Source organism: Camellia sinensis, chromosome 2 (assembly GCF_055761805.1).
Source record: "Camellia sinensis isolate YWXY chromosome 2, ASM5576180v1, whole genome shotgun sequence".
Lineage (NCBI taxonomy): Eukaryota > Viridiplantae > Streptophyta > Magnoliopsida > Ericales > Theaceae > Camellia > Camellia sinensis.
In genome coordinates, this window is record NC_138962.1 from 135,687,485 (window position 1) to 135,714,762 (window position 27,278).

Genomic DNA, 27,278 nt, shown 5'->3' on the forward strand with positions numbered 1-27,278 from the left:
CTTCCCTACCTTTTCAGATCTACATGAAATGGGGGTGCAGATTGAGGATGCCCTAAAGCAAGGCTTAATTGATAATGATAGGGAGCAACCCCGCAGAACTTTCAACCCCAACACTAATGCAGGCCCGAGTGGCACTACAACTACCAGGACCTCCGAAGTAAGTATGGTCACCACCAACCCTCCCCCAAGAACTATGGCAGCCGCACCATTCTCCGGTGCGTCCGGAAGCAACCCACAAACAGTCAAATACCCAATCAAAAACACCAGAACCTTCGCTCCACTTTATATGCCCCTGTCCAAAGCTTTGGGGGTCTTAATCAGAAAGGGGCATCTGAAGCCCCTAGAGCCGCGACCCTTACCAGAAAGACTCCCCGCTACCCACAACCCAGCCAAATATTGTGCATTTCACCAACACCACGGTCATGACACCAACCTGTGCTTCCGATTGCGTCATGAGATTCAAGATCTCATCGATAACGGGGTGATTTTGCCTCCCGAGAAACCCAACGTTACTACAAACCCTATCCCCACTCATAACCAAACTCCACCACCCAAAAGAGTTAACTTCATCCAAGCTGGGGTCGTGCCTTACGATCCTAGCATCTATATCACTCCTTCCCACCTGCCTAAGCCGGAAGTGTTCCTTCCCGATTGCACCGATTTGTGCATGATGGACATCTCCATAACCCAACCTAAGCCAACGGTGGTGGCTATCGAGAACAGGAGAGAGAAGACTCCGAAGGAGAAGGGGGTTGTTGAGCCAGAGTCTGCGGAATCTGGGAGTGGTGTTGGGAATGCTTATAGTCTGAGTGACTACATTTTGTCAATAGGCCAGGACAGGCCAGATATGGAACTGCCAACAGAGGGGGAGCTGTGTGTGATCCAAGGGGACAGTCTGGGACAGGGAACGGATGATGTAACGGCTGTGGAAGAGGACGTTGCCAAGCTCCGATTTTACAGTAACCAAGATCCAGGGGATTTAGCCGTCAACTGGTTCGATTATGAGGAATCAACAGAGGCTACGGGATGGTTAGATGATCAACCAAATGTGGTGGAGGAGCCTCAGCCACAACAAGGCCCGGCAGGGGCAAGAATATCGGTGACAGCTGGAAGGGTTGGAGAATAGAGTGCATCGCCGGAGAGCGCCGGTGTCAAGAATTTCGCTCGGGAATGGAGCATTTCGAGTACGGGGATTATTGAACAGTCGGCTGCATTGAGACAGTCGGAATAGGGAAGATTCGAAGATTCCGAGAGAATCAGGAAGGCAAAAGCCCATGTGGGGATTGAGACTGCCGCGAGTACAGAAAGGGAGAATGCTGCGAGCATAGGGATAGAAGGTACTGCGAGTATGAGAACAGTCATGCCAAAACTGGACAGGTGCCTGTCAACTGCAGATGGAATGTGGTGGGAAGACGATGATCTATGTCTTGCCCACACAGACAAAGATTGGGGGAGTAACCAACCAGATGATACCTGGTATATCGGCGAAGTCGATCACATGACCAGGAGTGGACGGTATTTCAAGCCCCCACACCTAGATCAACCAGAGGCGTCTGGAAAAGATAGGGAGGCAGAAAAGCAAAAGGAAAAGCAACTCGAAGATGAGGCCGTATTGAGACAATTGAAGAAGATACAAGCAGACATCTCCATCTGGGGGCTGCTTATGGCTTCTCGAGTACATAGACAGGCTATCCTTTCAGCCATGGACAAAGCCAAGCTTTCTATAGACACCATGCCCAAACAGCTGGTGGGCCTAGTCTTTTCAGGAGGAGCTACACCGATGCTGACCTTTTCTGACAAAGAACTGCCACCCGAGGGTGCGAACCATAACAAGCCACTCTACATCTCCGTGGAGTGCAGAGATAAATGGATACCCGTGGTGCTTGTCGACACAGGGTCTGCCATCAACGTCTGTCCGGCAAGGACAGCCTACGCGATCGGTTTGAAAATCGCGGACTTTGTGCCAATGGCCCAGGTGATTCGGGCGTATGACAACACAAGTCGGGAAGTAATGGGGACAGTTAAGATTCAAACAAAGGTTGGGCCCGGACAACATGAGATAGATTTCCAGGTCTTGGAGGTTCCTGCAACGTTCAACCTGCTTTTGGGGCGGCCGTGGTTGCACCAGGTAAAGGCGGTCTCCTCCACCCTACATCAAGTGGTGAAATACCCCTATGGGAAGGGAGTGGCCATTGTTTTCAGAAACTCATCAATTCACCCGCCGCCGGAGGTATCTACGCCTGTTCTAGAAATCGAGCACGGTGTGGAAGATGTGTTCATATCGGGTTTTACCTTGGCTGAGGCTCGGGTTGTACAGGACATCATGGCAGCTAATGAAGGGGTATATGTCAGTGCTCAAGCAGTCTATCCATTGAACAAGCTCCAACACATCCCCGGGATGGGATTGGGAAAGAGCGGCCGGAAGGGCGTCATAGCATTGGCCAAAGTGCCACACAACCCTCATACCTTTGGGTTGGGTTATCTACCCACCAAAGAGGACTGGGTAAGGAAAGGAAAGGAAATGGCCGAAAGAGCCAGAGCGAAACAGATGGGGAAGCCCTTTGACTTGATGCACCGGCCCATTCAGGGTACCCTAAACGGACGCTTCATCCGGGAGGGGGAGGACTTTCCGTTCTGTGGCTTCCCAGAGCCGTGGTTGAATGCGGAGAGGAAGCGCATGCCGGGGTTTGAGATTTTCTTTGACCTGCAGCTACCTGAGAATGACATCGCCGAAGAGCAGACAGACCCATTAGCCGAGGCTGAGCAAAGTAAGGAAGTGCAGTCTGAGGACGCTGAAAATGAAATGGGGGTAGCACTGGCATGCCTACTTTCAGATCCTCCGATCGAACAGAAGTGCTTGGGGGATAACTCCTCGGTATGCATGATCAGGAATGAAACGGCTGCGGGCCTACCATCAACTATTTTGGATGCATCCATCGCACCCTCTCTCACTTGGCAGTACGAGGAAGGATTTTTGTCCAGCAGCACCGGGTCAGGTAGTGAGCCGGAATCTGATTCCACCGAGTCTTGTGAGTCGGAATCAGGTTACAGCTCGACTGAGTCTGAGTCCGGTATTCCTGGGGGTGATAACCCGGATGCCACAGTCCTGTCTAGGTCGTCATTTTCTTTCTCTTTTGAGTCTGTTGTAACAGAAGAATCAGACGGCTTGGAAGTATTTAATGAGAATGATGTGGATGTGGTTTCTGAGTATTTTTCTGTGCCTTTGAGTTATTGCTTAAATCAGGATTTTCAAAATTTTGATGAAAACGACGAGGAAGAAATTCCTCCAGTTTTGCAACAATTAATTGATCAAGAGCAGGAAAGATTTGTTAAACCCTTAATGGATGAAATCACTACTGTGAATGTTGGTACTGAGAAGGACCCACAGCTGGTCCAGATCGAGTCCACGTTGTCTTCGGAGGAACGTGAGCGCTTAGTCGCTTTATTAAAAGATTTCAAAGACGTTTTCGCGTGGTCATACGAAGACATGCCTGGAATCGATCCTAAGATTGTACAGCACAGGATCCCTCTTGACCCCGAGGCTCGACCGATCAAATAGAAGCTCAGAAGGATTTGTCCGGACTGGGCCATCAAAATTAAGGAAGAGGTCACCAAGCAAATCGATGCAGGCTTCCTGTTAGTATCCGAATACCCGACTTGGTTGGCCAACATTGTTCCAGTGCCGAAGAAGGATGGCAAGATCCGAGTATGCGTGGGTTTCAGGAATTTGAATAGAGCTAGTCCGAAGGACGACTTTGCCTTGCCACATATTGATGAGTTGGTGGATTTCACAGCGGGGCATGCTTTGCTCTCGTTTATGGATGGTTTCTCAGGCTACAATCAGATAGTGATGGCACCCGAAGACCGGGAGAAGACTGCTTTCACCACCCCGTGGGGGACATACTGTTACAGAGTGATGCCGTTTGGGTTGAAGAATGCTGGAGCCACATATCAACGGGCTGCGACCACAATATTGCATGATATGATCCACAAAGAGGTTGAGGTGTACGTGGATGACATGATTGTCAAGTCCAAAGAAAGAGAAGGCCACTACACTGCCTTGCAAAAGTTTTTTCAAAGGATCAGAGAATTTCGGTTGCGGCTAAATCCTCAGAAGTGTACGTTCGGTGTTACAGCGGGAAAAATGCTGGGGTTTCTGATTACGCAAAGGGCATCGAGGTTGACCCTTCAAAAATCAAGGCCATCTTAGAAATGCCACCTCCAAGGACTGAAAAGGAGGTGCGAGGCTTTCTAGGTAAAGTGCAATTCATAAGACGGTTTATTTCAAAACTAACCTTGACTTGTGAACCACTTTTTGGTCTCCTAAAGAAAGGAAAGAAATTCCAATGGGACAGCCGATGTCAAGCAGCTTTTGAACAGATCAAAGAATATTTACAGAACCCGCCCGTGTTATCGCCGCCAGAGCAGGGAAGACCGTTGATATTGTACCTGTCAGTAACTGAGACTACCATGGGCTGCATGCTCGCACAAGAGTCAGAGGACAAAGTGGAAAGGGCCATCTACTATCTAAGCAAGAAGATGCTAGATTACGAGACCCGCTACACACCATTGGAGAAGGCTTGTCTGGCCTTGGTATGGGCTACCAGGAAACTGTGGCACTACCTGTTAGCTCACTCTGTAATGTTGGTTTCACGCTTGGATCCCATCAAATATCTTTTCGAGAAACCGGCACTTACGGGTACGCTAGCTCGTTGGCTGCTGCTGCTTTCTGAATTTGATCTAAAGTATGTGACACGCAAGTCAGTGAAAGGAAGAGCGGTAGCAGAGTTCCTTGCCGACCACCCGGTTGAAGGGGATGAGGCGGTCGAGTACCTATTCCCAGATGAAGCCATTCTGCACGTCGAAGATGAAACTTGGACGATGTATTTTGACGGAGCGTCAAACCAGTACGGGTATGGGATAGGAGTGTTGCTGATAACGCCTGACGATTCCCGTATCCCCTTAGCATTCAAGCTCCGGTTCAAAGTCTCGAACAATGAAGCAGAATATGAGGCATGTATTGCCGGCCTAGAAGCAACCCTAGAACTAGGGGCAAGGCGGTTGAACGTCATTGGGGACTCGAACCTTGTTGTGTCTCAAGCAAAAGGAGACTGGAAAGTCAAAGAGGAGAAGATGATAATTTACCACCAGACCTTGGATCTGCTAATTCGTCAGTTTGAGAAGCTAAATTTCACTCACCTAGTAAGAGAGAACAACAGGTTCGCAGATTCACTAGCAACTCTATCTTCCATGATAGACATCCCGTCCTGAGTCCGGATGCGTCCAGTCATTATTGACCAGAAGTTTGCGCCAGCATATGAGTCAATTTCCGCCATAGATGAGGCTCAGGACGACAACCCCTGGTATTACGACATTTGGAACTTCTTAGAGAAAGAGACGTATCCACCAGGGGCAAATGCCAAGGATAAAAGGGCAATCAGAAGAATGGCCGTTCAGTTCATCATCTGTGGGGGAAAGCTGTATAAGAGAGGCCATCTGGGAATGCACAAGCTATGTGTCGAAGCTGAAGAATCGAAGCGCTTGATGGCGGCCATCCATGGAGGAGAGTGCGGTGCGCACATGAATGGAGTAATGCTAGCACGGAAAATCCTTCGACAGGGATACTACTGTTCCACCATGGAGGAGGATTGCATCAGTTTTGTCCGGCGATGCCACAAGTGTCAGATCCATGCAAACCGCATGAACATCCCGCTGTCAAAACTATACAACATGACTTCGCCATGGCCATTTTCAGTTTGGGGAATTGATGTGAATGGGGCTATGACTCCGAAGGGATCGAATGGGCATGAGTTCATCCTAGTTGCAATAGATTACTTTACAAAGTGGGTCGAGGCCCAATCATATGCCGTGTTGAAAGCGTCGCACGTTGCAAAGTTTATCAGGAACAACATCATCTGTCGCTACGGGGTACCAAACGAGATCATTTCGGATAATGGTTCCCACTTTAAGAAGGGAGTAATTGACTTGTTGGAGAAATATAACGTGGCTTTTCATAAGTCATCCACATACCGGCCGCAAACCAACGGAGCAGTTGAGGCCGCCAACAAGAACATCAAGCATATACTGCGGAAGATGGTGGAAACCTACTGGGATTGGCCAGATAAGTTATTGTTTGCTCTGTGGGGCTACAGGACTTCAATTAGGACTTCTACCGGAGCGACTCCGTATTCATTGGTTTATGGGATGGAGGCCGTTCTACCTATCGAAGTTGAGGTTCCGTCATTACAAGTATTGGCTGAGTGTCAAATAGCCGAAGCAGATTGGCAGCAGAGCAGGTTTGAGAAACTCATGCTCTTTGATGAGAGAAGACTGAAAGCACTGTACCATGTTCAAGGTTATCAGCGCAGAATTGCCCGGGCTTTCGACAAGAAAGTTAAGTCCATGAATCTAAAGGAAGGAGATTTGGTGCTCAAGGACAACCGAGCTCCCATCAACAACCCAGGGGGCAAGTTCAGACCTAATTGGACTGGTGCCTACATCATCAAAGCTATCTGGTCAGGTGGAGCTGTGGTTCTGATGGACCTAGATGGCCTGGAATTTTCCCAACCGATCAACATGGACAAGTTGAAGAAATATTACCCTTGAGAGGCTCGCTAGGCCGAAAACCCGAAAGGGCGACCTAGGCAAAAGTTAGAGCATAAAAAAATTGGAAAATATAAAAACTGAGCTCGCAAGGTTGAAAACCCGCAAAGGGCGACCTTGGCAAAAGTTAGAGCGTAAAAGGAGAGTGAAAATACTCGAGTGAACCTCAGCCTGAACTACGTAAGGCTTGATTCCCATCTTTGGGATACGTAGGCAACTTCATGCTGGAGTTCAGCCATAACCCTTTTCCCTGATCAACTTTGTCCATTTGATCATCTCGGTCATCTTTGTCTATTCAGCATTCAAGGGTTCAGTTATGATCTCCGGTGTAGCGCTCTTCAGACTAGGGGCAACTTTCCGTTGCCATGCAGTGCCGCAGTACTATTCAGACTAGGGGCAACTTTCCAGTTGCAGAGATCCGGGGTTGTGCATCTCAGTGACAGATTTCAGGCGTGTCCAGTTCTGATCCACATTGAAAATGTCTTTGAAAAGTTTTAATAAAAGCTGACTTTGTTCAAATTAATCTTTTTACGACTAAGACCATTTTTGGACCAAAGCGGAAAATTTTCAGTACCACAACCTTCAATTTCATTGATTTCAAAACAGAGTCCTCCTGCTCTTGCATACAATCGAAGTTGCTTTTTATTACATTCATAAAGGAAACTTGAAAGTACCAATAAAGCAATAAATCCATGGCATAGTCAAGTCAGGTGCTCCTGCCCCCACTCCCAGAGCTGGTCGAAGCCTCTGATGCCAAGGTGGGCCCGACCTGTGCCTCCTCATTAAGCCAATCCAAGCACTCGTCAGACAAAGTGCAATTGAAAGTAGGAGCGGGGGCCAGGAGTTCTCTCGTCCTCCACGCGGTGGCCTGCCAAGCAAGCTATGCGCCTCGGGCTGGGAATGCAGCAGGATACTCAATCCCCTCTGACGGGCAGGTCTCATCATGGCCGAATTGGCGTCGAATCCGGAATGGGAAGTAGAATACACAGTGAGTGAGACCAATCAATTGAATTCCAGTCTGCCGGGGCATATTGTAACTCATTGCCGGAAGGCTCAGCCAAGGGCACCGCCAAGCGATACGGTCTGCGGACAGGCGACACATCCAAGCAAACCACCATCCCTCATCCAGGGCATTGACTAAACGGTGCCGGAAGAAGTAGCCACGAGCTGAATACGCTGGGCAAGAGTCCACGACTTGCAGTTTGTCCATCAACCATACCTGGGAAGGGATGAAAAATGAGAGAATAAAGAATAGAGAGATGTACGAGGAGAGAAAAGTGAGAATAGGGTTTTGTGAGAAAAGATCGAGCTTGAGGGCCCAGTGATGTGAGCAATGCAAATGTGAGATTGGGTGGGAAACATTACCTGTAGTAGTAGTGGACTCCCTGCTAATCTGGTCGTCTCATGGTGATAAAAGGCGTCTAAGCCCATCAACGTCTGAGCCAGAGTCGTAGCAATACAGCTCTTGCCCTCCTTCAAGCCTTGGGCAACCTCGGTCAGCCGAACACTAGACCCTCCGGAGCCTGAGACAAATAGAAAATGAGATAGCATGCACAAACAGAGGGCGTGTCGCCGGAAGCCTTGCCAGTGATGGTTGTTGCGATCACCAGCATCAGAAAACCGATCGGTCAAAATCGGAATGTCCAGCATCCCGTCACAAATCAGAGACCGGGCGTCACGCATACTGAGTCCACACATTCGCCCTAAGGATTGGGCATGGCCAAAATTAAGTTGGGGCAGGAGCTCATCATCGCGCTCGGACTCTATTAAGGCTCGAAAATCTTCAAAGGTAGGACATATTTCTTGCCCAGCGAAGCTAAAGACATGTGTCACTAGATTCCAAAACCTTACCGCGGCATGGAGAAACGGGAGGTGCAATGGGGTACGACCCAGAGTGAATAGTGCATTTATGTCGAAACCCCGGAAATTCAACTTTTCCGAGCCATCCAAGCTAGCAATCCAAGTTGTGAGATTTTGAGCAAGAAACTCTTCCATTAGAGCAAATCAGTGTGGAATTGAGAAAAACTACGAAGCTGGGGTCTTTTGTAGGAGATAAGATTAGGTGGAGGACAGGTGTCAACATTCTGGTGATTCCCTGATTCATAGCCGGCTGACCAAACATTATGCCGACCGGCCATTGTATTTTGCTGACTGAACATATTTCTGGCCGGTGCCCATTCCTTGTGGCCGATGGCCTCTACCCCTGGCCGATGGGCTTCCTCCTGGTTTCATGAGCTATTTATGCTAGGGATTGGGGAACTCCACCACCTCCGATCCCTCCCCCGGTGATCGATTCTTGCGGAGTCACGCCTGTCTGCTTATCAAGTCATTGAACATTTGCATATCGCGTTGTATTTCACTCTCTTTGAGTTTGTGATTTATTTATCAAGTTGTACCCACATCTGTTTGGTTATATCATGTCTTTGTTTTGCTTATCGAGTTGTAAGTCGGTTCACTACCTGATTATTACGATGCAAATATTCAGTGTTCAAAATAGGTTCAATTTCGTTCACATTATGGTGTGGTACCTTGCGATGTGATGCATAGAACATTTACAAATGCAACATCTTTTGAACAAAATGGTTGTTTCATTCCCGTCACGTGTTTTGCAAAATATGTAGTTTTGAGAAAAAAATAAAACCTGCCCAAGGCAGTGCAATGTGCTTAAACTACCAGTAAAAAAGGAAAGTAAAGCATAGAATGGCAGGGTAGCAAAGTGTCAGAATTGATACCAATAAAACTCCCCTTTGCGGTCAACGCACCTTCCGCACCTTTGTTCGGGTTAACTACATGGTTTGACACCTTCATCACTCGAGACAATGCGGGAAAGCTCACTTTTGAAACGTGAACCTTCGAGTTGACCTCAGGCCACAACTTTTGCGGGCGATGCTCGATGCATACGGAGGACGTCCCGTCCCGTATCCTTTTCATATCTTGTGAATCCCACAAAATCGTTTCAATTATGCTGTGTTACAACACTTTACATTCCAGCATCGTGAATAACATGCTTTACTTGCATGTGTACATTCAACTCTTCTCAATTTCATCACTTGCATAGACCGCATGTTTTGCTTGCGTAGGCCGCATATTTGTTCAAAATTCATTGCCTGCGTAGACCGCATGTTTTGATTGCGTAGACCGCATGCTTATGTTCCATTTCATTACTTGCGTAGACCGCATGTTTTGCCTGCGTAGACCGCATGATTATTCAAAATTCATCACTTGCGTAGACCGCATGTTTTGCTTGCGTAGACCGCATATTTGTTCAATTCATTGCTCGCGTAGACTGCATGTTTTGCTTGTGTAGACCACATGCTTATGTTCCATTTCATTACTTGCGTAGACCGCATGTCTTGCTTGCATAGACCGCATATTTGTTTCAATTTCATTACTTGCGTAGACCGCATGTTTTGCTTGCGTAGACCGCATATTTGTTTCAATTTCATTACTTGCGTAGACCGCATGTTTTGCTTGCGTAGACCGCATATTTGTTTCAATTTCATTACTTGCGTAGACCGCATGTTTTGCTTACGTAGACCGCATATTTGTAATCAATTTCATTACTCGCGTAGACCGCATATTTTACTTGCGTAGACCGCATGTTCTACTTGCGTAGACCGCATGCTTATGTTCGATCTCATTGCTTGCGTAGACCGCATGCTCATGATCAATTTCGTTGCCTGCGTAGACCGCGTGCTCCACTTACATGTCTGTGCCTTCACAGCATTGTTATGCTTCCCACTTGCTTTGTATTGTCACACATTTCGAGTACACTATCATGCATGTTGCTAACGATATTGTACCTGTTAAGTTTGTTTTCTTTGCAGGAACGATATTGTATGTACGGTTCATTTAAGGTTGGTGCAACCAGACGAACCGGACAGGTATTGTATACTCCGAGTGAGACGTATTGAGAATTGCATAATTCTCTTACATCCTTTCTGCATTGCAGCGTAGTTTGGTATATACTAGCTTAAAACTGTTGCATGTATGCTTCGTTACAGCTTTCTTTGCATGATCATAAGTTATGTTTGGCTCTCTGCATTGTCTTGCATTTTGCCCCTGCCTTCGGGCTCATATCTTGTTTGTCTTGCATGTCTGTCTGAGTCTTCGGCCTTGTCAAAAATGGGTCGTCTCTGGGCTTTGACATTCACTCCCGTCATTGTTATGACTTTCGAGTTCTGTCAAAGAGGGGCAACTGTAGACACCCCATTTTTGACCGCCCTCAAGACTTGGGACGTCACCGTTTGAACACCCGGTGATCATCTATGTTTGTGTTCGTTTGGAGTTCCCAGAGGTCTCGGTTGCGCGCCTTGCCTCAGGATCTCTCGACTCGACTGTTTAGTGTCTGGTTTTGTACCAAACACTTGTGTTTTGCCTTAGAGGGGCAGGGAATGCCTTGTGAGGCATCCCCACACATCACCGGCCATGGCTAGAGGCCACCGGCTGGTGTTTTGTTGCCATCGGCAATGTGTATTGCCGGTCGGCATTCTTTGTTGCCGGTCGGCACTCCTTTTCGTCAAAATGGCAATTTTCAGGAGCCGACTACTGTTCATCTACTTTATGTAGATATTTTGTGCCAGCTGTGATAGCTGACACCCACTCTGTTCCCCTCCACACACGTGTATGGAGGGATTTCCCTCTAAGCAAGCTTGTTGAGTAAGCTTTGCAAGAGGGACTTCTATAAGAGAAGGGGTCATCTCCTTGTTCTAGGTTAGCAAGTTTGAAGGAAAAACCAGAGCTTATACATATAGATACACCATCTCTCTATATTTCCCTCTCTCTCCTCCCTTAGTGTGTGTTTGGTAGCCCAAAAGTGCATTTTACCTTCCTTTTGCACTAATACACACACCATTACACCTTTCTCCGAGATTGAGTCACTTTGAGGGTTGATTCTTGAGCTTTTGGACTGATTTTGATCAAAAGAAGAGGGCTGGACCAACTGTTCTTCAAAGGTTCTTCAAGGGTAATCACTTTGCTTTAGTTTCCCCAAACTTGCACTAGTTTTTTACATATCTTGCTTGCTGATTTAAGCTTTGTGCATAACATAAAAAAAGCTTATATTTTCATGCTTAATAACTTTCATTAAGGTTGTTTTGTGGTTTGAGTTCAAACTCACCCTCTTAGGCCTTATTTGGCCTCTTTGGTGCTTCCTTTGTGAAGCTTTGTTTGCTTGAGTGTCTTGGTCTTCTCACCACTGAAAACCAGTGAATTTTCAGTGGTGAGGAAGGTGGCTTGAAGTTTTGTATAGGGGAGGGACACCCCTCTCCCTTCATTGCCTCATTTCCTTGCCTTTTGGCTTAAAGGGCAACATGCATGCTTGACAAATTTTGGCCCTATTTCAGAGTTTTTTTGGTGTTTTTAGGTCACATGTTATCTCTGTTTTTGGTCGGATTTGTGCCCTTTTGCATGCTTAACATACTTGCTTTACATTCCTCTATTTGGCCTAGAAATGTATCTTGTGTTTGGGTCATGATGCTTGCATGTGTTAGCATAATTTCATGAAGGTATTTGTATTACTTTACCATGTTTAAGGCCTGTTGGCCATCGGTTTTAGTCATGCTTGCCATGTTTGGTGTCCTCTCTTTCTGTTTTGGCTTGTAAGCCTTGAGCATATTGACCTCTAGCATGCGTAGCTTAGACCATCCTCATGATTTGGCATCATTTAGGATCATATTTCAGTCCATAAATCATGCTTGTATGCTTGTATATGTGACCTCTTTCATGCTTTCAGGATATGCCCTTTTATGCCTAGAAGTGAGTTTTGGTGCATGCATCTCATTGGAGCCACTTAAGCTGCCATATTAGTGGGTTTTGGAGTCTATTCTTGCATGCTAAAATTCTGTTTTTACTTGTCTAATTCATGCCATGAATGGTCATATTGGTGGAAGTAAAGTGCCCTCTTTTTGTGCCTTAGCCTTAGGTCCATTGGCTTGCATGTTGGCATGAGTGTTTGTCCATCATTTTGGGCACTTTTGGCCACTGTTTTGAGGTGGATTGAGGTCTGCCCCTTTACCATTTTAGGCCACCATTGCATGTTTGTCTCATGTTTGTTGCATGGTTGCTTCATTAGGTGTTGCAACATGATGATCCCATTGCTTAAACCGTCTATGTCTGCATTGCATTTGCATCTTGCGTGCCTAGCATTGCATACTTGCCATAGTAGTTGCATGGCATTTGGCACACCTTGCATCTTAATCTCATGTTGTATCTTTGAGTCATGTTTGCATGACATGCATTGCATTACTTGGTTTGGGGTGTCAAACCAAGTGTGAGGGTTAAGGAGCGTTCATACTATAAGTGATGTAACGCGTCTTAACTCTCGGTCACCGGGGCCCTTGACTTCGACATGATAGGGTCTTGGCCCTCATTTGTGTGTTGCATGCATTTTTACATCAAATGGCAACCGTGATCTCTTAGGCTATTCATGTTCAATTGATGGCTCGAAGATCGAGGGCCATGCTTCCCTGAGTTCAATACGTGATGGGAAACATGACTATGCTCACATGTGCCTGAAATCCCATGCCACATACTGTCTGTCCTCTGTTGCTGTCAAAACTGTCTTTTGCAGGAAGTTTCTGCCGACCGGCAGCATTCAATGCCGACCGGCCATTGGTGAATGGCCGATAACTCTAAAATCAGCCGATGGAAATTATACATTGCTGGTGGGAATTTGCTCCTGCCGGTGTTATTCTGCAGTGTGCAAGGAACCTGTCCCAGAACTTTGGCATTTTTCAGAGAAGCAAGGCAGTGAAAACAGAGGCAGTAATGGTATGGTACGGGCTTTTCGGACGAGATGGGTTCGAGCATGCATCACTCGTGCATCCCGAGGCGGGGGCTGTGGCCGCCTTTCTTTTTTGCATTCATTCCGTTAAGTAAATTTGAAATTCTGTAATAATTTATTTGTTTATTATTCGGACTGTAATATTTATTTGGACCCTCCGAGTGAGGACAATGATGTAATAAGTGTGCGTGAGTGTGTGTATGTCTTCCAACCCCACGTCTTTCTTCCCTTTCATTTACCTGCTTATGATGGTAGACTAGGGCATATTTAAAATTAGCATACCTTATGCTATGCATGCGTGCATTCATGCATTTGTATTGCATGCATCAGGCTCGGTACATCATGCTAACTGCATTTGTACTTCGATTCCAAATTGAATACGTGCATCAATTGATCGCATCTCACATACCATGTTTAGGATAGCCGAGCCTGTTTGGAGTGCATCTTTGTATGTGTTGCATTAGCCATTTCAAATATGAACTAGGATCATGCATGTGATTACTAACTAGTTCCTGTCTTGGCTTGGAGTACTCTGTAAGTTCTTTTTGCTTTAGCATATCGCATGCGTGTGAATGTTATCATAACAGCATGCTTACCATGTGGCTAAATGCTTATGTGATAAATTGTTTGGATGCCTGTGGGTGAAGGTTGGATTGTCTGAGTTGGAAAAACTCGTTGAAATCCGTATTTTAGACTACTTGCGAGTAGCAAATTCCAAAGTGTTTTTCAAAATGAACGGATATGCAATGCTTATTTCCAAATTAGGCGGTCTAGTCTATACTTGTTTGCTGTGCGCATAACATAGTAATTCTAGGCTAATAATTGGTTTAAGAACACATAACGTTTTCAAAATTGGATATCACGGTTAGTAGAGGCCGATCTTCGGATCGGGCGAGAGGGGGTGCTTATAGCTAACCTTCCCCAATCGTACCCAAGCTCCCAAGCCGAGGCAACTTTGGCAATGACGGACACGTGGCCTTTGGCACCGAGTCAGGGTTTCCTAAATTCCCCCATTAAAAGAATATTTAGGTGGCGACTCTTTATCTTGCAAAGCAATCCATGTTTGGCACTTCTTTTCAAAAAAAAAATATGTTTCTCAAAACGATTTGCCGGATTTGGACTCTTTGGTTCAGATTAAGAACCGTGACAACAAATCGAGTCCGAACTGTAGCATGAGGCCCACGCGGGCGCGTCTACAAGGCCCTACCTGCTATCAATGAGCCACTGCCGGCCATTGCTGATGGCCGGCACCCACCCTATCCCAGCTGGTTTTCCTCTAGATCTTTTGAGCCATCTGTATTTTCTTTTGCTCCCCTCCATACACGTGTATAGAGGGATGAAGCCCTTACAAAGCTTCTTGAAGAAGCTTTGCCTTTTCATCCTTCTATATAAAGAGGATGCCATCCTCTTTGACAGGGGCAGAGTTTTTGACGAGCAAAAACTCTCTTTCTCTCTATATTGTTTGTGTTTAATGCTTTTACGTTGGATTTCCTTGCATTTTTACACAGCACATAGAGATACACGACCACCATTGAACCAAGTTTCTTGAGAGGTCTTCTTGAGGTCTGAAAGCAAGCTTCCACCCCTTGAAATTGATGGTTTCGAAGAGGGTCTTCAAGGGTGAGCATTTCCCCCATTTTTGCACTTTCTTGCACCATGCTTTAGCCCTCTTTGCATATTGATTTAGGCTTTGCTTATAACTGGAAAAAGTTTTGTTTTTAAGTGCTTTTTAAGTTTGGTTAAGGTCATTTTGCTGTTTGGGGTGTGTAGCCCCCTTGCATGCTTTGTTTGGCTTTGTTTTAAGCCATATCTTGAGGCCTCTGAGCTAGCCTTAGTTTGGCCTTCCTACCACTAAAATCCAGTGGGATTTCAGTGGTAGAGGTGTGGTTTTGAGGTCCTAAATCAGAGGGGGTAGTCCCCTCTCTTTGTGTTCCTCTTTGCTTGCATTTTTGGCCTTCCAAAGGACCATCCCTGTATGCATTTTGGAGGCTTGGTCCAGACCTTCTTTGTGACTTCTAGGACCTGCCTTGGCCCTGTCCAAGGCTGGTTTGGTCATGTCTTGCTTGCATCTAGCATGTGTAATGTAACTCCATCCATAGCTCATCAAGTAGCATGTGTGCTTGGCTTTTGTTGAGTTCATTTCAGTCCATTTTTGGTGATGTTTCACCATGCCATGAACCTGGTTCGGGTTGGTTTTGTTACTCCATGCTTGCATGATATACTTGTAATGTAAATACCCTAAACTAGCTTCTTATGCTCGATGCCATGCCATGTTATTTTAGCTTGTTTGGTTTACATTCCAGCACGTATTTGGTCATCATTTGGCATGTTATGACCCTATCCATAGTTGGTTTGATCATCCTTTGCATGATCCATATAGGTGTAGAACAAATCTTGTTTACTAGCCCTTTGTGCATGATGTTTTGACTCATCATACTAGCATATTTTGGCTTTGCTCAAACTTGATTTCATGCTTATTTTGAAGTGTTCTAGGACTATTTTGGGCTGCCATGGCCATATCACTCATGCTTTGTATAGTTATAGTGTAAATGCTTAGGCTAGTCTTGGGTTTTGAGGCCTCTATCATGCCATACATGTGATGTTTGCCCTCATTCCACATGTTATTTCAGTCCATGAAATGTTGTTGTTCACTCGCATTTGACATGCCTTGAATGCTTTGTATAGCTTGTGCTTTATGCTTCAAGAATGGATTTTTGTGCATGCCACTTAGCCTAAGCCTTTGGCTCATCATTTCAGTACAATTTGGGTCCTGATATACCATGATGTAACTCTATTTTTGGTTGTCCAAGTCATGCCATGATTGGTTCTCATAGGTGTAGTGCATTGCCTCTTTGTAGCGTTGCATGTCCTATGTTTTAGCATTGTATGCTAGCTTGCTTTGGCTTACTTCCATGCATGTTTTAGTCTCATATCAGTATGTACTAGGACTGTTTTGGGTTGCCCTTGCCATATCCCTCATGCTTCGTATAGCTGTAGTGTAATTGACCTTGCAAGCTTCGTGTTTTGGTGATTCACGCATGCTATCCTTGAGCTATTTAAATGATTTGGCATCATTTATCATCTCATTTCAGTGCATATAATGTTGTTACACTTGCACATTTGTCACTTCTTAGGCACTTTTGAGAGTTTCCCTTTTAGGCCCCTTTGATGAACCTTTCGCATTTTGCATTCTTGAGTGTGTTGTGTGGCTTAATTCATCGCTTTGGCTACTGATTTGGACCTAGTTGAGAGCGGTCCATCTTTGTTGTAAGCCCATCTTACCATGTCGTCACATGCTTGTTTCATTTCGTATGTTGTCGCATACTTGTTTAGCTTTGCATACCTTGCATGCTCACATGTTCATGTTGCATTTTGTCATGTTGTCCAAGGTCGTCACCTCACATCATGCTTATATGCTTGTTGCATGCTTGGGTTAGTTGCATGTTTGCACACTTAGGTCATGTTGCATGTTTGCCATGCTTATGTGTTGCATTGCTTGGATTAAGTGTTAATCCGAGCACGAGGAACGAAGGGCGTTTCATACTTCAAGTGACGGAACGTGTCTCAATTTTCGGTCGCCGAAGCTCTTGATGATTCATGATAGAGTTCTAGGCTTCACTTGCTTTATTTGCGCATTCATTTTCATATTGATTTGCACAAGTCGGATCTTTGGCCATCATACATCGGGATGCGTGATTGATGGTCGTGCATCCGACTAGGCCTCTCCCTTTATGTTTTGAGGTGATTTGGAGTGCCATGGTGCGTACATGTCCTTGGGAAACCCTCTCTTTTTTCTATTTTGTGCTTCGTTGTAGTTTGGTGTCACAGCACACCAGTGGCCGGCAGCCTGCCACTGATGACTGGCAGTGTGCCACCCTTGGCCAGCAATGGACCATCTTTGGCCGGCAGATCTCCTCTCCTAGCCGGCAGGCCACTGGTGACTTCCCCTGCAGTGTTTTGGTAAGGTCCAACAACAAGCACTGGAAGACACCCTGCAAACAGAGCCTCTAAAGAGCAACCGGAAGGCCTTCCAAAGCGAGGAACCGAAGCGAGCATGTATGCCTCCCTTCTTCAAACCGAGCTGGAATAGCACCATTTACTGCTTTCCCTACCTGCTTGTTGTCATTCATTAATTAGTTAATTGATTCGTTAATTAATTAAGTTGCGTAATAATTAGTTGTAGCTAGTTATCAATTCGGTTCTATAATAATTAATTAGCTTGTGAGTTAGTTAATTAGGTGGCTTGTATTATTTATTCGGTCCCTCCGAGTGAGGGAAAATTTTTAATAAGTTTGGGTGCGTGTGTGCATGTCTTCCAACCCCATTTCTTTCTCCCTTTTATTTAACCGTTTATAATGGTTAGATTTAGGGCATATTTCAATTAGCATACCTTGTGCTATGCATGCGTGCATTCATTCATCTGTATTGCATGCACCGGGCTCGGCGCATCATACTAACTGCATAGTGTTTCAAATCTAACTTGAATACGTGTTATCTGTTGCATTTCACATGCCATCCTAGGATTAGCCGAGCCTAATCTAGACTGCATTTTGTATGCGATACATTAGGCACTTAACATGGACTTGGATCATGCATGATTGCTAACGAGTTCTCTGTTTTGGCGCGGAGTACGATGTAAGTATTTATGCTTTAGCATCTCGCATGAGTGTGAATGTTAACATGACAGCATGCTTACCATGTGGCTATATGCTTATGTGATAAACTGCCTGAATGCCTGTGGGTGAAGGTTGGATTACTTGAATTGGGATAATTCATCCGTATTTTAGCCTACTTGCGAGTAGCAAATTTCAAAACATTTCCAAACAAACGGATATGCAATGCTTTGTCCCAAATTAGGCGATCTTGTCTATACTTGTTTTGCTGTGCGCATCACATAGTAATTCTAGCTAATTAATCGGAACAAGAACGCATGTGTTTTCAAAAACGAGATATCATGGTTAGTAGAGGCCGATCTTCGGATCGGGAGAGAGGGGTGCTCATAGCTGACCTTCCCCAATCGTACCCAAGTTCCCGAGCCGAGGCAACTTTGGTGATGACGGAGACGTGGCCTTAGGCAAACGAGTCAGGGTTTCCTAAATTTTCCCAAATAAAATATTTAGGTAGCGACTCTGTATCTGGCAAAGCAGTCCATGTTTGGCACTTCTTTTCTAAAAATCTGTTTTCTCAAAAATGATTTGCTGGATTTGGACTCTTTGGTTCAAGATTTAGAACCGTGACAAAACGAGTCCGAGCTGTGGCACGCAATTTGAGGCCTGAGGCCGCGTCCACAGTTTCTTTGCATTGTATTTGCATTGGTGCGCCTAGGACACCGTGTTTGCCATCTGCTATTCCTGAACGGTTTGCCAGAGGCTTGCTTTGTTAAAGCATGCCATAAGGCTGACCAGTTGTGGGCTCTGCCAGTATGGGAACACAAACCCTGGTTTTACCAGGGCACCCTTTTTGGCCATTCGACCTAGTGCATATTCGGAATCCATAGTGACCATTCCAAATTAGGACAAGTTGCTTACCCGATCTAGGTTGTTCGAAACCGTTGTGTGCGCAGTGATGCCCTAGCTCCTGACAAAATAGGACAGGGAAACCCTACCCCAACGTAGGGGTGTTTTGGTTCTCATCTGCTTGTTATGTACTTTTAAAGTGTATCTCTACAGGGAATGCATATACCAGTTTGCAAGTCTGGGTGTCAGGCCTACGGGCATCAGTATCAGTATTCTTGAGAATCAGTTATATCTGCGGGTATCAGATTCAGTTTTGGGACAGTGATTTGGGAATAATGATCAGTGCTGAGAACAGTATTTCTCGCTTATCAACTGTGTCTTGTGATGCCCAACTATGTGTTGTGTGTTTATTTAAGCCGTTATGTTGTCCATTTGTCTGGTTGTTTATTTCCTTATTATTGCTTTATTTATCTTTTTTTGCTAGGGATAGTTTAGCACGATTGCTTCCGACCCAGCAGATATTCCCCAAGCACTCTGGACAAGAGGTCGCCGACTCAATCGATCTGAGGATCTGGTTGACGGACAACTAGTGTTTCATTCTCTACCCTCGGTTATCAGACGGAGACCGAAAAAGCACGGTGTATCTGAACAGAGGTTGCCTGAGCAGTGGTCTACCCCATCAGTGGACAGTAAGACTCAGGTCTCAATTGTTGCCACAGAGATACACATACCAGTTAGTCAAATGGATCAGCAGAATACGTCAGGGATGGAGGCAATGATGCGTCAGATGCAGGAAACTATGAAACTCCTGCAGCAAGACGCTGTCCGTCAAGCAGAATTCTCTAAGCAGCAGGCTGAGCTCATCACCAGATTGCAACAACAAAGTGGCGCGTCTGCTTCACAACAAGTTCCTCCCCCAGTAGGAGCTCCAGCACTCAGAGAGACGACTAATGTCTAGGAAGATACGGACATTCCCACAGGGGCACCTCCGCCCCCGATTCCCCCCCAGACTCTACCCCAAATCTTATCCCAGTTGTCAAAAACACCGATCAACTTGCCGAATTCACCTTTTGAGTTCGAGACAGACTCCACAGCATTGAAGTTGAGCAAGCTTGAAAAGCTGTTCAAGAAATCCCAGGGAGTCAAGACGATCCCCAATATTGAAGATGGGAATACCGACGCAGCTGTGACGCTGCCGGACCGATTCAAGATGCCACACATCGACCGGTTCGATGGATCCGGGGATCCTACGGTACACCTGCGGTTATTTTCCGACATCTTAAGGCCGATGGGCCTTACCAGATTACAGAAGCTATCTTTATTCGGCCGGACCCTGTCGGGTGTTGCCGCTATCTGGCACGCAAAATTAGAAGATGATGTCAAAAGAAGTTGGGATGAGATGGCTGAGGTCTTCATTGTGCAATACTCTTACAACACTCAAATCGAGATCACAACCCGTGATCTTGAGACAACAAGCCAAGAGTCTAAAGAGAGCTTCTCAGAATTCGTTACCCGATGGAGGGCAAACGCCTCGATGATGACTCTAAGGCCAACCGATAAAGATCAAATCCGGATGATTGTGCGCAATCTCCAGCCTAAACTAATGCAGAAAATGATCGTGCTCCCTTTCCCTACCTTTTCTGATCTGCATGAGATGGGAGTACAGATCGACGATGCCTTGAAGCAGGGCTTAATTGATAATAATCAGGAGCAACCCAGAAGAACTTTCAATCGCAACAATAATGCAGGCCGAGCGGTATTACAACTGTAAGAGCTTCGGAGGTGAGCACAGTCACCACCATTCCCCTCCCCTTCCAAGACCCATGGCAGCTACGCCATTCTCCGGCGCGTCCAGAAGTAATACACAAACAGCCAAACTCCAACCCTGAGGTCAAAGAACCTTCACCCCATTGTATATGCCCCTGTCCAGGGCTCTAGGGGTACTAATCAGGAAGGGCATCTAAAGTCCCTAGAGCCGAGGCCATTGCCGAATCCACTTCTCCCCACTCACAACCCAGCCGAATATTGTGCATATCACCAACAACATGGTCATGACACTGACCGATGTTTCAGACTGCGTCATGAGATTCAAGATCTCATTGACAAACAAGTGATCATGCCTCTAGAAAAACCCAATGTCACAACCAACCCACTCCCTACACACAACCAAGTTTCACCTCCCAAAAGAATCAACTTCATCCAGACCGGGGTCATGTCTTACGATCCTAGCATCTTTATCACTGCTTCCCACCTACCTAAGCCGAAGGTGTTCCTTTCTGACTGCACTGACTTGTGCATGTTGAACATCTCCATAACCCAACCTGAGCCAATGGTGGTGACTGTCGAAGACAGAGCAGAGGAGACTTCAGAGGAGAGTGGGATTGTGGAGTCAGAATTTGAGCAGTCTGGGATTTTCGATGGCAAAGCCTACAATCTGAGTGATTACATTCTATCAACAGGCCAGTTTGAGCCAAATGTAGAATTTCCAGAGAGGGCAGAACTGTGTGTAATCCGAGGGGATGGATTTGAGCAAGGGACAAATGATTTGACGGCTGTGGAAGAGGACTTAGCCAACCTCTAGTTTTTCAACGACCAAGATCCAAGGGACGCAGCAGTCAACTGGTTTGATCATGAGGAATCGGCAGAGCTTACCGGGTGGCTGGATGATCAACCAGATGTTGTGGAAGAGTTCCAACCAAAACAGGGCCCGGCAGGGACAAGAACGTCAATTGTGGCCGGAAGGGCAGAAGATCATAATACATCGCCGGAGAGCGCCGGCACTAAGAATTTTGTTCAAGACTTGGGCATCGTAAATGCAGGAAACTTTGAGCAACCAGCTGTACTGACGCAGTTGGGACAGGAAAGATTTGAGGATTCTAAAAGAATCCGGAAAGCTAAAGCCCATGTGGGGGCTGAAAGTGTTGTGTGTACAAGGACAGATAATGCTGCGAGCATGTGGACGAAAAGTACTGCAAGTACGATGGTATCGGAGCCGGACAGGTGTCTGTCGGTTGCCGATGGAATGTGGTGGGAGGACGATGATTTATGTCTTGCCCACACAGATGAGGATTGGGGGAGCAATCAACCCGACGATACCTGGTACATTGGTGAAGTCGACCATATGACTAGGAGTGGACGGTATTTCAAGCCTCCACATCTAGATCAGCTAGAGGCGTCTGGGAAAGATAAAGAGGCAGAGAAGCAGAAGGAAAAGCAACTTGAAGATGAGGCTGTGCTCAAACAACTTAAGAAGATACAAGCAGACATCTCCATCTGGGGACTGCTTATGGCATCACGAATGCATCGACAAGCTGTCTTATCAGCCATGGACAGGGCCAAACTCTCCATAGATACCACACCAGAGCAACTAGTTGGGTTGGTCTTTCCAGGAGGAGCTACCCCGATGTTGACTTTCTCTGATAAGGAACTGCCACCTAAGGGTGCGAACCATAACAAGCCACTCTACATCTCCGTGGAGTGTAGAAATAAATGGATAGCCGTAGTACTTGTTGACATAGGGTCCATAATCAATGTGTGCCCGGCAAGAACTGCCTATGCAATCGGCTTAAAGACCGCGGACTTTGTGCCGACAGCCCAGGTGATTTGGGCGTATGATAACACAAGTAGGGAGGTGATGGGGACTGTCAAAATTCAGACCCAGGTTGGTCCAGGACAGCACGAGATTGATTTCCATGTCTTGGACATTCCCGCAACCTTTAACCTACTTTTGGGGCGACCGTGGTTGCACAAGGTAAAGACAGTTTCTTCCACCTTGCACCAAATGTTGAAATACCTCCACGGGAAGGGGGTGGCTATAGTTTTTGGGAATTCATCGATCCATCCATCACCAGAGGTGTCCACACCAGTTTTGGAAATCGAGCACGGCACGGAGGATGTCTTCTTATCAGGATTTACCTTGGCCGAGGCCCGGGTCGTTTAGAACATCTTGGCTGGTAATGAGGGGTTGTACGTCAGTGCATAGTTAGTGTATCTCATGAACAAACTTCAGTATATCCCTGGGATGGGATTAGGAAAGAGTGGCTGGAAGGGCGTCGTAGCATTGGCCGAAATGCCACACAACCCACATACCTTTGGCTTGGGTTATTTGCCCACCAAAGAGGAATGGATAAGGAAAGGCAAGGAGATGGCTAGAAGAGCCAGAGCAAAGCAGGCAGAGAAACCTTTTGAATTAATGCACCGGCCTGTCCAGGGTACCCTGAACGGACGTTTCGTCCGAGAGGGAGAGGACTTTCCGTTTTGTGGCTTCCCAGAGCCGTGGATGAACGAGGAGAAGCGCCGTGTGCCGGGGTTTGAGATCTTCTTTGACTTGCAATTATTCGGGGATGACGTTGCCGAAGAGCAGACGGACCCAGCAGCTGAGTTTGAGCAGAGTAAGAAAGTGGAGTCTGAGGACACTGACAGTGAAATGGGGGTAGCGCTGGCTTGTCTACTTTCAGATCCTCCGATCGTACAGAGGTGCTTGGGGGATAACTTCTCGATATCCGTGATTGGGATTGAAATAGCTGCGGGCCTACCATCAACTATTTTGGATGCATCCATCGCACCCTCTCTCATTTGGCAGTACGAGGAGGGATTTTTATCAAGCAGCACCGGGTCAGGTAATGAACCGGAATCTGATTCCACCGAGTCTTGTGAGTCAGAATCAGGTTCCAGCTCAACTGAGTCTGAGTCTGGTATTCCTGGGGGTGACAACCCGGATGCCACAGTCCTGTCGAGGTCGTCTTTTTCTTTCTCTTTTGAGTCTGTTGTAATAGAAGAATCTGATGGACCGGATGGAGTGATTAATGAGAATGACGTGGTTGTGGCCTTCGATTACTTTTCTGTGCCCTTGATTTACTGCTTGAATCAAGATTTTCAAAATTTTGATAAAAACGACGAGGACGAAATTCCTCCGGTTTTACAACGTTTAATTGATCAAGAGCATGAGAGATTTGTTAAACCTTTAGTTGATGAAATCACTACTGTAAATGTTGGTACTGAGGAGGACCTGCGGCTAGTCTAGATCGGGTCCATGTTGTCTTCAGAGGAACGCGAGCGCTTAGTCGCTTTGTTAAAAGATTTCAAAGATGTTTTCGAGTGGTCCTACGAAGACATGCCTGGAATCGATCCTGAGATTGTACAGCACTGGATCCCTCTTGACCCCGAGACCCGACCTGTCAAACAGAAACTCAGAAGAATCCGCCGTGACTGGGCCATCAAGATTAAGGAAGAGGTCACCAAGCAAATTAACGTAGGGTTCCTGCTGGTATCCGAATACCCGACTTGGTTGGCCAACATCGTTCCGGTGCTGAAGAAAGATGGCAGGATCCGGGTATGCGTGGATTTCAGGGATTTCAACAGAGCTCGTCCGAAGGACGACTTTCCCTTGCCGCATATTGATGAGTTAGTGGACTTCACAGCGGGGCATGCTTTGCTTTCGTTCATGGATGGATTCTCAGGCTATAACCAGATTTTGATGGCACCCGAAGATTGGGAGAAGACTGCTTTCATCACCCCGTGGGGGACATACTGCTACAGAGTGATTCCGTTTGGGTTAAAGAATGCTGGAGCTACATATCAACAGGCCGCGACCACAATATTGCATGACATGATCCACAAAGAGGTTGAGGTGTATGTGAACGACATGATTGTCAAGTCCAAGGAAAGAGAGGGCCACTACACCGCCTTGCAAAAGTTCTTTCAAAGGATCAGAGAGTTCCGACTTCGGTTGAATCCTCAGAATTGTACGTTCGGTGTTACAGCAGGGAAAATGCTGGGGTTTCTGATTACACAAAGGGGCATCGAAGTTGACCCTTCCAAAATTAAGGCCATCTTAGAAATGCCACCACCAAGGACTAAAAAGGAGGTGCGAGGCTTTCTGGGTAAAGTGCAATTCATAAGACGGTTTATCTCAAAATTAACCTTGACTTGTGAACCACTTTTTGGCCTCCTGAAGAAAGGAAAGAAATTCCAGTGGGACGACTGATGCCAAACTGCTTTTGAGCAAATCAAGGAATACTTACAGAGCCCACCCGTGTTGTCACCGCCAAAGCCGGGGAGACCGTTGATATTGTACTTTTTAGTGACTGAGACTACAATGTGCTACATGCTCGCTCAAGAATCGAAAGACAAAGTGGAAAGAGCCATCTACTACCTGAGCAAGAAGATGCTAGAGTATGAGACTCGTTACACGCCGTTGGAAAAGGCTTGCTTAGCCTTGGTATGGGCTACCAGGAAGCTGTGACACTACTTGTTAGCTCACTTTATAATATTGGTTTCGCGACTCGATCCCATCAAATATCTTTTTGAGAAACTGACACTTACGGGTAGGCTGGCTCGTTGGTTGCTGTTGCTTTCTGAATTTGATCTGAAATATGTGACGCGCAAGTCAGTCAAGGGAAGAGCAATAGCAGAGTTCTTAGCTGATCATCCAGTGAAAGAGGGTAAAGCAATTGAGTACTTATTCCCAGATGAGACCATTTTGCACATCGACGACGAGTTTTGGACAATGTACATTGATGGAGCGTCGAACCAATACGGGTATGGGATAGGAGTGTTGCTGATAGCACCCAACAATTCCCGTATCCCTCTAGCCTTCAAACTTCGGTTCAAAGTCTCGAACAATGAAGCAGGATATGAGGCATGTATTGCCGGTCTAGAAGCAACCCTAGAACTAGGAGCAAGACGGTTGGACGTTGTCGAGGACTCGAACCTTGTTGTGTCTGAAGCAAAAGGAGACTGGAAAGTCAAGGAAGAAAAGATGATAATGTACCATTAGACATTGGACTTGTTAATTCCTCGGTTTGAGAAGCTAAACTTCGCTCATCTACTAAGAGAGAATAACAGGTTCGCAAATTCACTAGCAACTCTATCTTCCATGATAGACATCCCTTTCGGAGTCCGGATGTGTCCAGTCATTATTGACCAAAAATTTGCGCCAGCCTACTAGTCGATTGCTGCCATGGATAAGGTTCAAAACGAAAACCCTTGGTATTATGACATTTGGAACTTTTTGGAGAAAGAGGCGTATCCGCCAGGGGCAAATGCCAAGGATAACAGGGCAATCAGAAGAATGGCCGTTTAGTTCATCATCTACGGGGGTAAGCTGTATAAGAGAGGTCATCTGGGAATGCATAAACTGTGTATTGATTCCGAAGAATCGAGACGCCTGATGGAGGCCATCCATGGAGGGGAATATGGAGCACATATGAACGGGGTGATGTTGGCTCGGAAAAGCCTCAGACAGGGTTACTATTGGTCCACCATGGAGGAGGATTGTATCGGTTTTGTTTAGCGATGCCACAAATGTCAGATCCATGCAAATCGCATGAACATCCCGCCGTCGAAGCTATGCAACATGACTTCGCCATGGCCATTTTCAGTTTGGGGAATCGATGTGTCACACCCCAAACTCGGGTATGACCGGTCATGGCCCACAAGGCCTTTGCCCAAGGCACACGTAAGCCTAAAACACGAATCCATAATCACATAGAATAAATGTGATGATAGCCCAGAAATAAATAAATCAACACTCAATCCAGTGACATACCACAAGTGAAAAACAAGTCAAAACCAACTTCCTAAAAATATATATATATACTAAATGGGACACAAACCGCCCACAAAATAAAATGATTCTAAATAAAACCCAACCACAATGTATGCACAACACTCGACAAAGCAACCTAAAACAAAATAAATGTATGTCCTAGAGGTCCATCCAATTGAGTCCCCACTACGCCATAAATCCACTCTAAGTCCTTCTAACAGCTGGAAGTGATAAAAAAAAAACTAAGTCAGCTGATAGCTCAGTGAGTAGCAACATGGATAGTAAATACAGTTTTGAAAATATGGCTTAATTCCAAAATAAGATATATATCACAGAAACTAGATTGGCATACAGTTTGGTAAATACAATCTGTTTTAAAAAGAAGGTTCCACAGTTCAACACTTAAAATACTCATGTCTCGCAAGAACATGATAAATGACATTTTCCACTTAAAACAGATTATAACATGAACACCAATAATTTTCTGGGTACCAAGAAAAACAAATAATATGCCACACAGTTCTCAAGGCTATAAGCCCCGTTGGATCCAATACCAAACTAAGAGTCATCCTCAAGGTGGCACCTGGGCCTTTTCTCAAAGACGATCCGATTGAAGGTCACCTAGTTGTTTTTAAAGGTCTTTTCCTTACAATCGTTGAGCACTAGAGTCATCATGGCCCAACCCGGATCTGTTCCCTAGTGGCCAGAGTCACCACACAGTGGAATAATTTCCCTGGACTAAATACACACATGGTGCCAATAATCAATACACATCAGTTTTGCAAAACATGGTAGTTCATCATTATAAACATGAGACCAAAACAAATAGTTTACAGTTTGCCAAGTTCACACATGTTTCAAAAATAATTTGATTCCATTGATAATA